The sequence below is a fragment of the Lissotriton vulgaris genome, chromosome 4_1, assembly GCF_964263255.1.
Source record: "Lissotriton vulgaris chromosome 4_1, aLisVul1.2, whole genome shotgun sequence".
Lineage (NCBI taxonomy): Eukaryota > Metazoa > Chordata > Amphibia > Caudata > Salamandridae > Lissotriton > Lissotriton vulgaris.
In genome coordinates, this window is record NC_141691.1 from 1,633,893,973 (window position 1) to 1,633,911,069 (window position 17,097).

The following is a 17,097-nucleotide window of genomic DNA, read 5'->3' on the forward strand; positions in this document are numbered from 1 at the left end:
AAAATTCACCATTTTGGTCTGTCATTTTCCAACATTTTCTTGGGGGGGTAATCCCCCCAAACCCCCGTAGTAGAGGTCGGGCTCGCTCGCTGCGCTCGCTCGCTACGCGCTGGACGGGGGCTGGTCTGCCAAAATTTGCCAGGGCTGGTTTCAGTTCCCAGTCCGGCCCTGATAGGGTCTCCTGGAAATTCCTGTGGGCCGCCATGTGAAATTGTGGCATCGGAGAGAAATTTATAACAGCTGTCCAGACGCTACATGTAAACCCTACTGCCAGCATATTGATTAATGGGGTTCTGTCGGAAAAATGTATTATCACTAGGGGGACAAGAGAAGGGTGCCCCTGCTCGCCCCTCTTGTTCACAATCTATATTGATGCATTTATACGCAGGCTTGAGAACAATGTAATAATTCCTCCTATTCGAGTGCGTAATCTGGACACGAAAAGTTTAGCATATGCCGATGACATAACAATTGTTACCGGGGACCCCAAAAAAGCTATAAGTATGATTGAAAAAGAAGCAAAAATCTTTGGTAGAGTCTCAGAGTATAAATTAAACTCCGGCAAGACACAGATTGTGCTTAACAGCAAAATCACGATGAGGGACTCCAGAGTAACGGATCAGGCCACATATCTGGGGGTTAGTATTAGTGCTTATATTGAGAATATTGTTAACAACAATGTGGAACCACTCATACAGTGCACTAAGAAAGAACTGTTTCGATAAAACAACTTGCATTTAACTATTGGTGGCAGATGCAACGTAGTCAAGATGCTTTTTTTCCCAATATTTTTATATTTTTTTCGGGCAATTTGCTTAGAATTTTCTCCACAAGTATTTAAAAATATAGACACCATGTTTTCACGGTTTATATGGGGTTATAATAGACCACGTAGGGCATTTGGGTGGATTACATTACCAAGAGAATGAGGAGGGTGGGCTTTGCCCACCTTTAAGCTATACTATTGGGCCACAGTGTTAAGATATAGCGTGACACTTAAAACGGACAATCCGATCGGTAGTAACATACCCATTCCACAAGAACTTATCCTAGGGCAAGGGTGTGCTGGATGTCTGTTGCGCCATGTAAACAATGGCTACTTTAAAAAAACAAAATTCAAGACTATTTCCAGCACCGTCAAAGTATGTGGGAATGTCAAAAAATTACTAGGTCTGGGTCGTTACTCGTACTATACCCCCGTGAGTCAGAACACAGACCTTCCAGGGATTTTCCATGACACCTGAATGAGGAGATGGATTGATGCAGGGGTTAGACAGCTCGGGTGTTTCTTCTTGGCAAATGGACTCAAAACATTTGATGAGCTGAAGTCAGACTTTAATACCACCAACAGGGATTTCTTTAAATTTCTTCAAATGAGAGACTTTTTACTAAAGAAGGGGGAAGACCGCATCAAATTTCAAACTTGCCGAACCATTGAAAATCTGTGTAGAGAATCGCCTCCAAAAATCGGTGAGATTTACGAAGTACTGAATTTCTTATTACCAGACGACATGGATAAACATATGGTTGCATGGCAGACTAAACTTGGTGTCTCTTCCCGAATTCCTCTCTATGCATACGAAATGTCACTTACCTGTTCAATGTCTATAAAACTGCATGCGCAATTCTTTAAAACTTTCTTTTCACTATACTATACCCCATATAAAATAGCTCAATGGGGGACAGGGAAAAGGCACAACATGCCCACGCTGTGCACTTCCCACAGCAGACATTACCCTTATGTTTGCCTCTTGTAATATATTAACAAATCTACTAGCAGAAATCTCTGGCTTCCTCTCTGACATAGCCCATGTTAGGGTGAGTATTACAACGGAAGAGGTCATGCTGGGTACAACTAGTAGTGATTGACCGAAACAGATACAAGGGCTGATGTTTGTGGCAATGGCCGTTTTTTGGTTGTGCATTGCTTCATCATGGCTGGATCCGATACCACCAATCTTTCTGCAATGGAGGGCTAGACTGCTGGCGACATGCAGCCTCGAGGTTGCTATTTATAGGAATAAAGGGTGTAACTCTCAAAGAATGGGCATACAAATTTGGGAACCTTTTTTAAACTGGATCCAGGAGCACTGATTGGATCATTGTGAACAAGTGGTGTCAAATGCTAACCGGATTATTTTTGTACCTTCTTTTAGATAACTTTGGTAGAAATGTTGTGCTATCTATCAATTTTAAATTTTTGTGTTTTTCTTTTCTAAAACTAAACTAAGTGATAATTTCTATTTACCTGTGTTTGTAACAATGATGGGTACCTGTTCTGAAGGGGGGAGGGTGGGGCGGTGGTTTGTGTAAAAATAAGGAAAATGTCTGAATAAAGATGGTTTAAAAAATATATATATATCAAATTTTTGAATGGGAAAATATTTTAGAATTTAACAATGGCCCTAATAGAACAGGGCATTTGAGGAAAATGGTTTGGAGCTAGGTATTTAGGTCACGCACCGTATCTATTGTTACATCAGCAAGGGACCTACATCTTTCTAGATCTGGGTGAACGTCTGATAGAATGTCTGAAAGACAACTATTTTCACCCTGCAACCAGGGATGTTCCACACCTTCTTCCTATTGATGATGTCTGAAACTATTTGGATAGTAAGTTCAGTAGAGATTTTCTCCTTTTTCAAAAAAGGTATTTATCTGACTTTTTCATCTGTGACTTTAAAGCTAGGTAAGTGAAGTTACTATGGATCTGGGTAGACCTTGATACACTCCAAATTCAAAAGGATTTGCTGTAAGAATGGAAGGACTATGTCTTCCTGAAAAGATGACATGTTTGGATATGCAATATTGACTATATTGAGTAACCTTTATGCTGATCAGACATGCAGAAATCTGAATATATATAACTAGGTTTTATCCCATAAAATCAGATGCCATAGCATGAACTTCCTTCATGCCACATTACCTTTTCACGACCACTTCTCACCAAAATTTCCACATTTTACTACTTGGCTAACTCGAAATGTGTTATGTTAAAACATAACTCATATGCTTTCTTCATGACAAATAATTTATCTGACATTCTTTTCATAGTGCTTTAGTCTTGTCTGGTGTCAATACAGGATCATAACAGTTTTTCTTTTTTTTAAATGAATTTCCTACATGGTAATTAGCTTTGACTGTTCTATCGTATGTTAAAAGTAATGGCTAATCACTTTTTAAGGTGGTCACCTATCAAGATTTCTATGGCTTAGTAAGTGTTCACTTAAGCATTGTTATGTGTCATACCCATGTTGCCAAATGCACGTTGTATGTGACTGAATGTCAATACTTTTAATAATAAGTCTTTTAATCTTATGTTGAATTGTTTTTATTCCAAAATAATCATTAAAAAAATATCTGAAGAGTTAAGGACCACATTTATCAAATGTTCATGCAGTGGAGCAAGACACTATGCTGCACTGTGATGTGGGAAACAGGGCAGAAATGAGCCATATTTAACAATATATGGCACATTCCTGTCCTCGATCTGGCACACCATGTGCTGCCTGGTGCCAAGGCAGGCACCCTTGTGCTGTGGTGCATGGGTGCCTGCATTGTAGGCAAGATTGTTTTTGTGCAGGATGGGACACCTTCCTACACAAAAACAAGCCCTCAGAGGTGTTTCCCCTTTCTAAGTGTGATGCAAAATGCAGCACACTTAAAAAGAGTAACAAATGCAGAAAAATAAACATATTTCTCCTCATTACACCTCCCTTGGGAAGGCATGGCATTTTGATGCATTCCCAGGTCTACCACTCATGATAATTCTGGGAATGCACCAAAAATCCATTGGTGGATGCATTTGAACACACATGCTGCACCCATGGAAGGCCTCCCCAGAGCACAGTAACACAAAGCAGTGACTCGCTCTGCTTTGCATTACTCCAGATTTATAAGGCACAGCAGGGCCATGCTAGGAGGCTTCGTGTTGCTTGGTAAGTCTGACTTTAGTGTTGCATTGCCCTTGCGTTACATTGAGTGAAGCAAGGTCAACACAACACTATGATAAATCTGCTCCAAATTTTCTGGAGTGTGCCGAGCAGTGGTGGCCAGCGGCAATTACAACAGGTGGGGGGAGCGACAGGCGAATATTAACCCACTGATGGACACTAATAAAAATCAGCAGTTCCCTTAGGCTCAATGCCAAGTCACTCAATCGTAGTCCGTTTTAAACAATGTTTATAATGGGCCATGGTTGAGAGCTCTGCAGTTGCGACTCAAAGCACTGCGAGTTTCTCACAGTGCCTGTCAGTCAGTTAAACAATTATTATTATTATTTTAAAGAAAGATTAACTTACCTGCTGCCTAATGCTTGGTGCTCATCTTCATTTCGGCACCACAGTCTCCCAGAGCTCTAGCCAGCAACTCCCCTCTACCAATCCTAGTGCTGCTCACATACTGCTAAGGCAGCATGAAAGAAGCACAAGGATTTGCTGGAGCGTGCTGGCTCGACACTGTTTGAAACACTGGGGGCCTGTGCATTCTCTCCACCCAGCTGTCTAAGTGTTTAATGCACACATGTCAGGCTGGCCGTTGCAAGACAGTGGGCCAAAGTGACATGCGCACATTAAAGTGAAATGCACACTATTTTTCCTGCATCTGCCCCGCCCTCAGACTTTGCTGCCACAGGCACAGAAAAATAAAAATGGTAATAAATCGGTTTTGGTATAATTTTATATTTCCTGTTTCCTGCTCTCCAGCAGAGGAGCGACGTTGCTTCACTCTCAAGAAGGTATGCCGCTGGCCAAGACTTTACATGCACGGAGGTATATATATATATATATATATATATATATATATATATATATATATATATGTATATATATATGGATGGAAAGATGGTCTGTTTTGAGACAAATGAAAAGCAAATTTAAATCAGACACATTCTCAAAACTAGTAGAGACATATGATGGGAAAAAGGCAGACATAAAAAAACAAAGTACATCATTTCGCTCATACTGTAAAAGGCACTGCTTAATTTGAACTGACGGTTGCTGGCGGGCCCACTGGCACTCATTTTTGGGGACGGCACTTATTTGCTGCATCAGACATTTACTGAGACCAAGAGGAAAAAACACACTAAGCTGAAAGAAGGAGGAAATCAAAGAGGGAAAAGTCGTCACAAAGGGCAAAAGCAAAAATCTGCAATAGCGAGATAAAGAGGCACGGAGTGTCTGGTAGTAGATTAAAGAGACATTAGGTAGATTCAAGACTGGGGGCTCCTGGACAGAGCTTTTGCGCAGCAGCACTTATTGTTTTACAAATTAAGCACTATGCAAAGTTTCTATATTTTCGTTTTTAGATGATAGTGTTTCTGGTGAGATTATAGATGTGCTTACTTTTCTTTTACTCGGTATGTATTCATTAAATGGCAAGAGCTTCACTGTAAAGTGAAAGAATGGCGAACACAAACAGTAGCCCATTTTTCCATTGCAAACTTTAATTCAACAAAAGCGCTTCCCCAGATTAGGGCCCATTTGTAACTAACATCTACACTCAAATGTTTGAATTTTCGTAGACACTTTTAAAAGCTTTGCTTCCACTAAGGTTTAATCTGGAAGGTTTATATGTAACATACCTGTTAAACGTAATCCAAATGCAACCTAGACGCCAAAGATCTACTTCAATTTTAGACTGGTTTAATTGCCACTGAAATCGCATGAGGGGCAAAACACACGCACTGCTTAAAAACGATTCCAGAGTTTAATCTTGATTAAGAAATTCTACTGATTCCACTAATTGTTTCCAGTGCTTCTTAGAGTTGATTATTGTTCACACTCTATCAAATCTACACGCACTTAATTAGCAATGACTGTAAATGGAAACCAGTGTAAAAATCATTAGCAGTCCTAACCAAAAATATCATTTGAAGCAACATATTTGAAGAACTTCTACATTAATTCCAGACAATAACTTTTCCTCAAAATATTGCTTTGAATTAACTACTTCTAAGTTATCTGACTGGTAAATTCGTTTTTCTATGCATATGTTACTATTACTTTGCTCATTATCGTAGAATATTTGAAACAGCGCAGACCTCAGTGTTCTCTCAAAGCAAATGACATCTATAAAACCGTAACAAAATGCATATAACATTGTACTTTATAACCAATTATTCCCAGAGTTCATATAGCTCTTCAGTTCATCTGCCTGACAAGCAACAAAAAACCTTTCATCTGCTACACTTCGAATGGGTTGTGTACTTGAGAGTGCACACACAACTATGAACTTTTCAATACGTCAATTGCACAAATAATCCAATTTGTGCATTGAGGTTACTACAGCAGGCACTTAACTGGGCTATTCAGTGTTGTGAGTGCTTCATTCTTCTTAGGATGAGACCCAGAGATTGCTATATTTCTAAATAATAGGATCAAAGGAACACTTAGCACGGCAAAAGAAACACCCCTATGATGCCAAAGTGCAGTTAACGAACATATATTGCATGCTCGGCAGTATATATTAAAAGTCCAAATACATAATCAGCATGACTGAGGACGTATTGTGGAAATGTGTGTAAACAAAAAGTATTCAGTATCTTTCATTCAGATCATTATCTGGGTTCAACGTTTTTATTCTGCGACACTTAACCTCAGACATAAATTAAAAAGTAAGTACGCACAGACACTTAGGATAGCCATGCTCCTCATCTCCAATTAATCGAGCATAAATAGCCTTATTAGGCTTAATTTAATGCAGATTTGTTGGCATATGATGTTGCATGGAACTAACTCCAAGGAGCAAATGTTATATATTACATCTGTGTGAGAAATTTGGTTATTGGCGGAGGGGGGTGTAAGTGCTTCCCAAGCAACAGTCACAATCACAGGGTGAGCCTTAAAAGTAACTCATTTAACCTGTCCTTACCCCCCTGGTTTCTTGGCACAAAAGCATTCAAGTTTAACTTAGAGGCCAAGTGTAAAATATGCATGCAGCACACAAACAGTAGTAAAGTGAGAAAATAGCACACAGGAAAAATCCCAGCTCAACTTTGAAAAACAGAGTAAAATGAAATTAATTATTTGACACCAAAGCTGGTAAAATCCAAATCGCAATAACAGGATATGCAGTTTCAAAGATTTAAGGTAAGTATAGCACCTAAAAGCAGAACGTACCATTTGCTTTTATCTGGCCTTGCGAGTCGGGGTGAAAGTCACAAGTTCAGACCAACCGCAATGGAGTGCAGACCAGATACAGGGACCAGCTTAGCCCTGCTGAAAATATTACCTTCCAGAATACAGCAGAAAGAGGTCCATTTGAGGGTGGGAGGTTACAAGAGTAGCGTGAAGACCAGTTACGCATCGCAGATGGTCATTGCTGGAAATTTCCACTGGCAATCATTGGGGGCTGTTGATGCTATAGTGCGAAGTGAAGATCTTGTGTAGCTGGGGGTCGCTGTAGCATGAAGCGTCTGTTTCATTAGAGTTTTGCATTATCGGTCGATGCGGGCAGTAAGATCTTGGAGCAAACAGGTCCATTTGAGGTCACAAACAGCCCAAAACTCCAGGATTTCTTCTTTTCATCTAGGAGGAGCTCAACTCATGCCACACCAAGGGTCTCTGATCAAGAGGGCAACTCATGGGAATCAGAAACTCACACCAGCATGGCTCAGGCAGATCCAGTTGCAGATCTAGGCAAGTCCAGTGCAGCATGTCAGCTGGGCAGTTGCAGGGAGGCCTCTAGAGCAAGTTGGGACCTTGTAGCTCAAACAGGAGACCAGGTAACTAGCCCTGGGAGTCACTCAGGTAGCCAAGGATGAAGAGAGCAGGTCCACTCTTTCATCTCTGATAGCAGGGTAGGCATAGGCAGCAAGGCAGTCCTTCTCTAGTGTCCACAGGTCCAGGAGTGTACTGTAGAGTAGGTCTTGAGGTCCCATTTTTATACGAGGTGTTAGCTTTGAAATGGGAGATGCTTCTGGAATCCCCCCCCCCACAGAGGTTTTTAGAATGTCCCACCTCTCTGTCTTGGTTTCTGTCTGTCCGCAGTCATAATAGGCTAATGTGAAGTTCTTTGTTTGTGAGCTTAGGCAGCATCTTTGAAGTGTTAATACAACAGTTCACAGCTCCACCCTGCCTCCATCCTGTCTTAAATGGCCCATCATTCCAACACCCAGGATCTGTATTGTATGGCTGTCTGGAGGAATACACAAAGCACAACAGACAACGACACCTAGTCATGTGACACAGGAAATAGACTATAGGCACCAAATTATTAGTACATGAAAATGGCAACTTATCAAAAGTGGCATTTTCAAAACTGAGACTTCAAATCCAACTTTGTAATTAAAGAAGGTTTAAATTGCAATTCTTCAGACACCAAACATGACATTGCTACCTATGCCCATACAAATGTTATCACATATTAAATCTAATAAGTTAAACCAATGTTATCCTGAGGGAGAGGTAGGTCTCCCAGAAGTGTAAAATTACTCTGGGGTTTTCACTACATAAACATGTAAAACTTAAATGTACATGTCCACATTTTTTTAAACCACACATCCTGCCCTATGGGCTGTTTAGAGTCTATCCTGGGGGTGACATATACATTAATACAGGAATTTTAGCCTCAGCAAACTTTTGTTCTGCCAAATCGAATAGACAATTTAAAACTGCATACAGGCTGCAATTGCAGACCTGAGCCTTATTTATAAAGGCTACTTAAGTGGGTGGCACAATACGTGTTGCAGGGCCACTAGTAGCATTTAATTTAATTTATAGGCCCTAGGTACAGGTAGTACTGCTTTACTTGGGAGTTAAAGGCAAAATAAATGTGCCAATTGGGTATGCCAATTGTACCATGTTTACAGCAGAGAGCACATGCATGTTAGTACTGGTTAGCAGTGGTCAAATGAACAGAGTCCTAAAAGTGGAAAAAAATAGGTTTACAAAACTAGAGAAATTAAGGAAAAAGGTTTGGGGTTGACCCTACAGAAAGAGGCAGGTTCAAAACTCAGGATGACAATTACATTTGGATAAGAGAAACCTGGCTATGTGAGTATGGATTAAAAGCATGTCATTAGGAGAGGTCTAGATGGCATATTGCTTTGGATTTACATTACACATAATTAATTCTTAGGAAAGAGGGCTATAAAAACCTTATTCCTTAAATAGTTATGTTATACATGGTAAGCTTGTACAAATTGTTTTTTTCTCAAGGTACTACTTTGTTAGGATTTACAAAATTAACACACATATGTATTGGCAGACTTCAGAGATCATTGTGCATTTATTTAACTACAAAAATGTGTATTTTATGCTGGTAGATAATCTGTCAGTTTACAGTTAGGAATAACTGCAAGTTATTTATTTGTATTCACTAAACATTTTTTATGGTGAAGAAACAAGACTTCTAGTTGCCATGCACTGCTGACTGCTTTACACATCCAGTTTGGAAATTAATTAGTTTCTTTTTTTAAACTAACATTAAATAACCATATTGGGTATGAACATTCTTTGGTAATATTTGTTGATACCAAGAAGTCTGGTCTTGCCTCTGTTTACCCACTTCTCAATAGAATTCCCCTGCACCTTCTCTGTGCCTTCCAAGAAACATTCCATTCCAAACATTTCCACCATTGTAAGAGCCATAAAAGATAGAAGGAAAGGAATCATGATCAGTGATTTTGGCTCACGGATAGTACTTAAAAAAATATATACATTGATCTTAGATACCAAAAACTTTAGATATATGTTCAAAAAATGAACTTTCCAAAATCATTACATTTTGGGGTCAAATGTTAAAGTCTGAAGAGAAATCAATTCTGTAGCATCTTTGCCAGTAGATCACATCCGTCCAGTTATGTAGAGACACTGCATATTCACTAAACAAAAACCATAACCTGTATTGAACACAAAAAAGATGAAAGCTACAAGCTTATGGGCCCGACTTACTAATGCTTTGAACTGGTGTATAGTAATGTACAATGACATAAAATATGGTATTTGCTATTGGCTTAAATAGCTATACTGGGTCTTGCATCAAATCTATCGCACCTGGAGGCAGGCATTAAAAAGGGGAAATGTGCTAATTTCTAAATAAATAAATGCATTGCATCTGTATTGCAGTGCATAGCACAAATACACTGTGTGACATCCTACTGACATTGAGTACTCACCTCTGCACCATGATTACAAGTTATTTGTCACTCATGTCAACTTGTTTGTTCACCATAATGGAGCATGACAGCACTAGCAGCCCATCCTTAGTAACAATGGGCCTGATTCACAAAGGTAGACTTGCACTTTTGTGTAAGTTTACGATTGTTAGCTATTCACAAAGTTATTTTACTAGTAGTATCTTTATAAATGCGTAGTCTACGCACATAAAAATATAGGACTGTCCTATCTTTCATGATAAATTTGTGAATCTAGATCAAGATGTTCATTATTAGTCGTAATGTGCATATCTACAAAATAATGTTTTCAATATAAAGTGCCTTTTGAATTTATGATAATTTTGTATGTATTTTAAAACAGCCTTCATTTAATTGTGATCGTTTTAGAGTTAGGGTGGTCGTTAACTGTAAGGTCTGTATTGCATACTTTTGTAGATTTGGCCTTTGTAATCATGGAAATCCATTTAATACTACAATAATGGAATATGCAGGATTTACTTTTTTATTTGCAATTCATTTTTGTCTCTCAATACTCTCCAAACATTAAATTGAAAGTCTTGGAAAATAAATTATTCTCTTCAGTACCAGGCCATGACTTGTTCCTGTGTCTCTCAAGATGACTCCTCCTTGCTCACAACCATCTCGTTAGATTCATGAAAATAACAGGTTAAATATTAGAACAGGTAGGAGAAATAATAATTATAATAACAAATAAATAAACCATTAAAGTCTCTGGGTGATTCCAGGTTTCTTTCCCCTTTTCCAAGCCTAGCTCCTTGTAAGTACGAACACTATGCTTTCTAGTCTAATTTTTTAATTGCGTTTACTAATTAACTTGGTAGAACTTTCTATTTTGTAAGAGTTCCGTTTCCAGTGTCCTCTGGAAAGTATAACGGAAACGAAAGAAAGAAGAAAAAACACAATCTATCTCCTATACCATAACTTTCTTTCTTTCCCTTGACTGCTTTTCGACTCTTCTATCTTTAGTTCCTTGGTGATGCGAGCTATCATTCCACCATAACACTCACTTTTGTGAGGTTTAGGCTGGCTTCAATCTTTAACAAGAGGAAGAAGAAAAGTGTCTAACTTTTCTTGCCCAAGCCGCCCTCCATTTTATGTGTCTTCTCACTTTTCAGGTTGACACGTAAGCCTCCACATGCCTGGCTATGCCACAGTACTTCTCTGGACCACGGTAAGAAGTTACATTTACTGGTGTTTATGGGACACCTCCCTTCATCCTACTAGCTTGGTTAGGACTCTAGGTAAGGCTCCTGATGGCGTACATTTCTCCTTTCCCTTTCACAGGCTTTATGTGATCCCTCTTCATTCATTGGCCTGTTATTGTGTCAGACACATTTATTTTCAATACAATTCAGCATCGAGCTTGGTGAAGTGGGTCAGTTCACGTAAACTATTAGCTGACTTCACTGTGAGTGACACATGGAGAACATCCACAAACAAACTAGTTCCTTCAGAGCCAGTGACTACAATGGCAATACAGTCTTTTGGGACCAAAAGTTATTTTGTATTATTTTGGATTTTGAGCAATGTGTTTTTTTCTAGATTGACAAGGGTCCATCATGTTCACCAACAGTAAAGGTTTGCAAAAAAAACCTACAAAATTAACAAAGCATTGCCAAAGCCAAAAGGATGGCAACCAAAACCAAATCTGTTGACTTTGCTAACACTTGTTCTCACTGTCATTAACCTTTCTTTTGCCAATGTTCAAGGCTTCGGTGGTGATGGGTTCTCTGGTGTTAGCACTGTATTTTTGTGGCTAGTAGTAGTGATACTTTTGAAAGACTTTCAGCTACTAATTACTCATTAATTTGTATTTCATTTAAATATACAATTCGTTATGTGCTAATCTGAGAAATTATAATCAAATTCAAATTCAAATTCAAATTTCATTATTCGGCACTTAGAAAGATACCATAAAAGTACATATAAAATTTAATTTAAAAAACATTTAAAGGGGAGGAGCTTCGCGGGCAACCAAGATGGCCGCGTAAGCTCGGAGCTCCGCGGACCTTCCGATCCTCCTCATATATCCTGTCTGAAATCCTGATCCACGGGGGTGGATTCTTATTGCTGGTGGTCTACTGAGGCGGGAGCTGCCTTCCGCCTTCGAATCGGTGGTTCCTACGCTGAGCTACGTCGAGTTGAACTCCGTGCCAGGGCTGTGCCATTGTCTCTTCGGTCTCCGCCACTCCGCACGATTGGACTGCGTAGTGACTGCCTGCTGTCCCTACTGGCGGAGTGCTAGTGCCTACAGCGCGTTCTCTCATCGGCCTGGTCTAACTGTCTAGCTCGGATTTTCTTCTTGGCTCGCTGGGCTCGGGCTTGGCTGGTGCAGCCCTTTGTCCTCATCGGAACCAACATGGCGAGCAGAGGGGACCCCGACAAGGCGTCGAACAAAGGCGCCCGCGGAAAAGCACAGTCACAACAGAGTAGAATTGAGCGATATGTCCAGCCGAAGACGCCGCCTGCCACGGGATCTTCTGCCAAGAGCCTTCCATCTACGGGCTCACCTGACGGCTCCGAGCCTACCCTGAGCGACATCATGGGAGCCATTACCAGTTTTCGGGCTGACATGCAGCAGCAACATATGGCCGGGATACCCGTCACCCCCTCCCAACACAATCCCCAAGGATGGGAAGACGGACACAGTTCTTGACTTTTGGAAGGCGGGAGGGAGTTACCCTCCCGGCCGTATTTATTAAAATATGAAACAAAATTAAAACATTAAAATAACAGTTTCATATCATGTACAATTTCATTTTCACATTACGATGTTTATTGGCTAACCTTAACACAGCTCTAATACAAAGGTTCTCCTAGCCGATTCTAAACATCCTGCAAATGCATATACTCAAAATTAAATTGTACATCCTAACATTACGGGCCAACGGTAAGGTCGTAACCGGTGTCAGATCCCTAATACCAGAACTCCCCCCCTTACTTGTGAGGGGCGGGCGCACAGAGGACTGTACCTCTGTGCCAACTTCCAATTTCCCTTGTCTTAACGGGGGCCCCATATTTACTCGACGCCATCTTAGTGGTCGTCCGAGGACTCGTGTGAGGTGTCTAGAAGGTAGCGTAGACCCCCTCCCACCCCACACTGCTTACCACATCCGCCGTCGCGGATGTCCTGGCCCCGGGAAATTCCCAGGAGGGGCCCGTAGCCCCTCCTCCCCTGGGAGGGGCCTATGACCGCCTTCCCTTTCGGCGGCCCCATCCTTAGAGGGGTACCGCCTCCCCGTGTGAGGGGCCAATGGCCGCCTCTCCCCGGGCGCTCCCATCCATAATAGGTGGCGCCCCACCTCTAGGGATCTTCCAATTACTGCTCACCGATCATGACCTTACCGCCCGACCAAAATAAATACGACATTTTTTAACCTAATGAGGACGGAATAAACGGTTAGACTGGATAATACACAATAACCTTTATTTACACAAATAACACATCATTCAACTAGGCTGTGATACTTCGCCTATGAACATGCTAAATAGCAACCATTTTTATTCAAAAAAGACGATCCAGACTTTATTCAAACAACCTGTAAAAGAGATAATATCACCATAAATCGACTTTATTGCAGTACTAATCGTTGCCATAAGGGGCTGGTGGGTGAGTCAAAATTGGCTCCTTGTTCCGTCTCGGGCTCACGTGCAACGAGGAGGTGCAGCTTCCAAGCACAGGAACAAGAGGATGCTTCCTTAGATTGTTGCTCTTTTATTCTTCCTCGGGAGGGCGTGTACCCTCCTCCGATCCGCCTACGGGGCGTGGCCAACGGTGTAGGTGTCTAGGACAACCCCTCTTAGGCGGGAAAAGGCGCGCCCCGGCTACGCCGCTTCGGGCATACCAGCCGAGACACGCCTCCCGCCCAAAATGGTTTCCCGGGGGGGTCAGGGCACCCTACCATACGGTCGGGGGGACCGAGTGGTCGCCCCTTTCCATATGGCCGGGATACCCGTCACCCCCTCCCAACACAATCCCCAAGGATGGGAAGACGGACACAGTTCTTGACTTTTGGAAGGTGGGAGGGAGTTACCCTCCCGGCCGTATTTATTAAAATATGAATCAAAATTAAAACATTAAAATAACAGTTTCATATCATGTACAATTTCATTTTCACATTACGATGTTTATTGGCTAACCTTAACACAGCTCTAATACAAAAGTTCTCCTAGCCGATTCTAAACATCCTGAAAATGCATATACTCAAAATTAAATTGTACATCCTAACATTACGGGCCAACGGCAAGGTCGTAACCGGTGTCAGATCCCTAATACCAGAACACCCCCCCTTACTTGTGAGGGGCAGGCGCACAGAGGACTGTACCTCTGTGCCAACTTCCAATTTACCTTGTCTTAACGGGGGCCCCATATTTACTCAACGCCATCTTAGTGGTCGTCCGAGGACTCGTGTGAGGTGTCTAGAAGGTAGCGTAGACCCCCCTCCCACCCCACACTGCTTACCACATCCGCCGTCGCGGATGTCCTGGCCCTGGGAAATTCCCAGGAGGGGCCCGTAGCCCCTCCTCCCCTGGGAGGGGCCTATGACCGCCTTCCCTTTCGGCGGCCCCATCCTTAGAGGGGTTCCGCCTCCCCGTGTGAGGGGCCAATGGCCGCCTCTCCCCGGGCGCTCCCATCCATAATGGGTGGCGCCCCACCTCTAGGGATCTTCCAATTACTGCTCACCGATCATGACCTTACCGCCACAGGCCGGATAGTTGACCGGCTATCCGGACCCCCCACAAACTCCTACTAAAGGTCATGGCTACTCAAAATCTTTAACCAAGCTATGAAGTCTCCTATGAGTAAGACATTCCCCTCCCGGGACAAATGGACCCCTATCTTCAAGATACATATGGTCCCCCCGAATACATCCGTGTGGAATACAATGCAACTGGCCTGAACGAAACAACCTACTAAGTTTGTTATTAACTTTCTTTACCGACTGATTCAAAGCTGACACAGAGAGGGCCCCCCGCCACACCTTTCTAGGAATCATGTGTGACCATGCAATCGTGCACCCCGGAACCCTTCTTGCCAACCAACTCACTGTGGATAAAATTAACTCGAGAAGTACTCGTCGACCAATGGTTACCAAATCATTGCCCCCAAGATGTACTATGATTACAGACGGCGGTGACCTCGTCCACCCTAGCAGTCCCTCCATAAAAGTTTGAAACTGGTCAATACAGAGTCCGCCCCTTCAGTGGAAGGTCACCCTGCACCCGTATTCCACAGCCATGTCAATCATGTCACCTGCTTTGAATACGTCCGTGGCTCGCCTCACGTATGAGTGGCCAACGACCCACCCCACTCTTCCCTCAGCTGGTGATCTTTGACCGCTGGTCCCCAGGTGTCGGGTCAACTGCACAGTCCGCCCCGCAAAGCCTGCTCGCGAAACTGTAAACCAAACAGAAAACAAGAAGCGTGAGTGCATGACATTAGCTTCACAACATGTGCAACCGCACATACCTTTTATAACAATTTGAGGACCAACGCCCCAACTGTTTCACCTTTTCAACACTCAGACCCCTGGCTGTAGCCTCTGTAGCAGCCCCTATCCGGAAGGAATGGGTCCCAAAATCGCTCGGGTTCAAGCCCGCTGCCGCGATTGCCATTGTTAACACCCGCTGGGACTGAAACCTAGTCAGTGGGGTGGCGTCGGCGTGCCTCAGCAAGCTTCCCCCCCATAATGCCGCCCTCTGCGTTAAATACTCCTCCACGCATTTTACCGGGCACATGGGAGATCCTGGAATCCGCTGGACTACCACACAGTCCCCGATCGCTCCCTGATCGGTCTTGGACCTGGCTATTGAGACTACCATCATCTCACCCTTAATTTGAATGTGTTCTTGACACAGACCTCACCCCGTATCCTGCTTATTCCTCGCTACCAGTTCGCTTACCCGCATAGCCCCATGGAATGCTAATGCAAAAGCGGCCCGGAACAGCACTGTCTCTGATTGAGATGAACATGTCGCAGGGAGTACGGACAATAACAGGGACAACCTATCTAGACCTATCGGGTGCTTCACATCCACTCTACGACCCTCAAGGCGTTGCCACCCACGCAGAGCCTTCCTTACGAGAAAGGACGATGTGGGGTCCTGGATGCCATGAGCCTGCGCCATGAAGGCAATGGAGGCCCTGTGCCTATTGGCTGTTGCCAGTGATTGGCCTGCCTGATGTAGTGATACCAGAAATTTCAGGACATACTCCTCCTGCCCCCAATGCTCCCCCCTAGCTGAACCCAAAAATTCCCAATAGGAACGGAACGCCCCTTCATATGCCTTCCTTGTCCTGGGTGCTAGACTCTCTCCCACGAGGTTTTGTAATCCGGGGCACCGAGAGACCAGAGAGCTTCGGGAAATGGTGCCGCCACCAAGTCCGCTGAGGGCAGAAAACCCCGGAAGGCCTGCATGTGGGAACGAGAGAGCGCATCAGCCACCTGGTTCAGTACCCCAGGCACGTGTCTTGCCCTAAAGTGGACGTTTAGTCTCATACATAGCAGGACAATTTCTTTCAGCAATCTCAAAATCCATTTGCAGCGTGCTGCCTGATTATTGATACATTCAACAACGGTCATATTATCAGACCAGAACACCACAGTGCGATCACGAAACCCTTCTGGCCATGTTTTCAAGGCCACCAGAATGGGGAACAGCTCAAGAAACCCAATGTTACCTGTGAGCCCACTATCGTGCCACCACGCCGGCCATGTTCGTGCCGACCATTGATTACCAAAGATGGTGCCAAAGCCCACACTCCCTGCCGAGTCGGTCCACAACCCCAGCTCCTCGGAGGAAGCTGGTGGTTTGTTCCACACGACGCGACCGTTGAAATCCGCCAGAAATGCCAGCCATATGCACATATCCTGGCGAACCTCTGCTGACAGTCGTGTGCGGTGGTGCCCTTCCTTGAGGCCAACCATGGCTTGTGCGATAGAGCGGGAAAAGGGGCG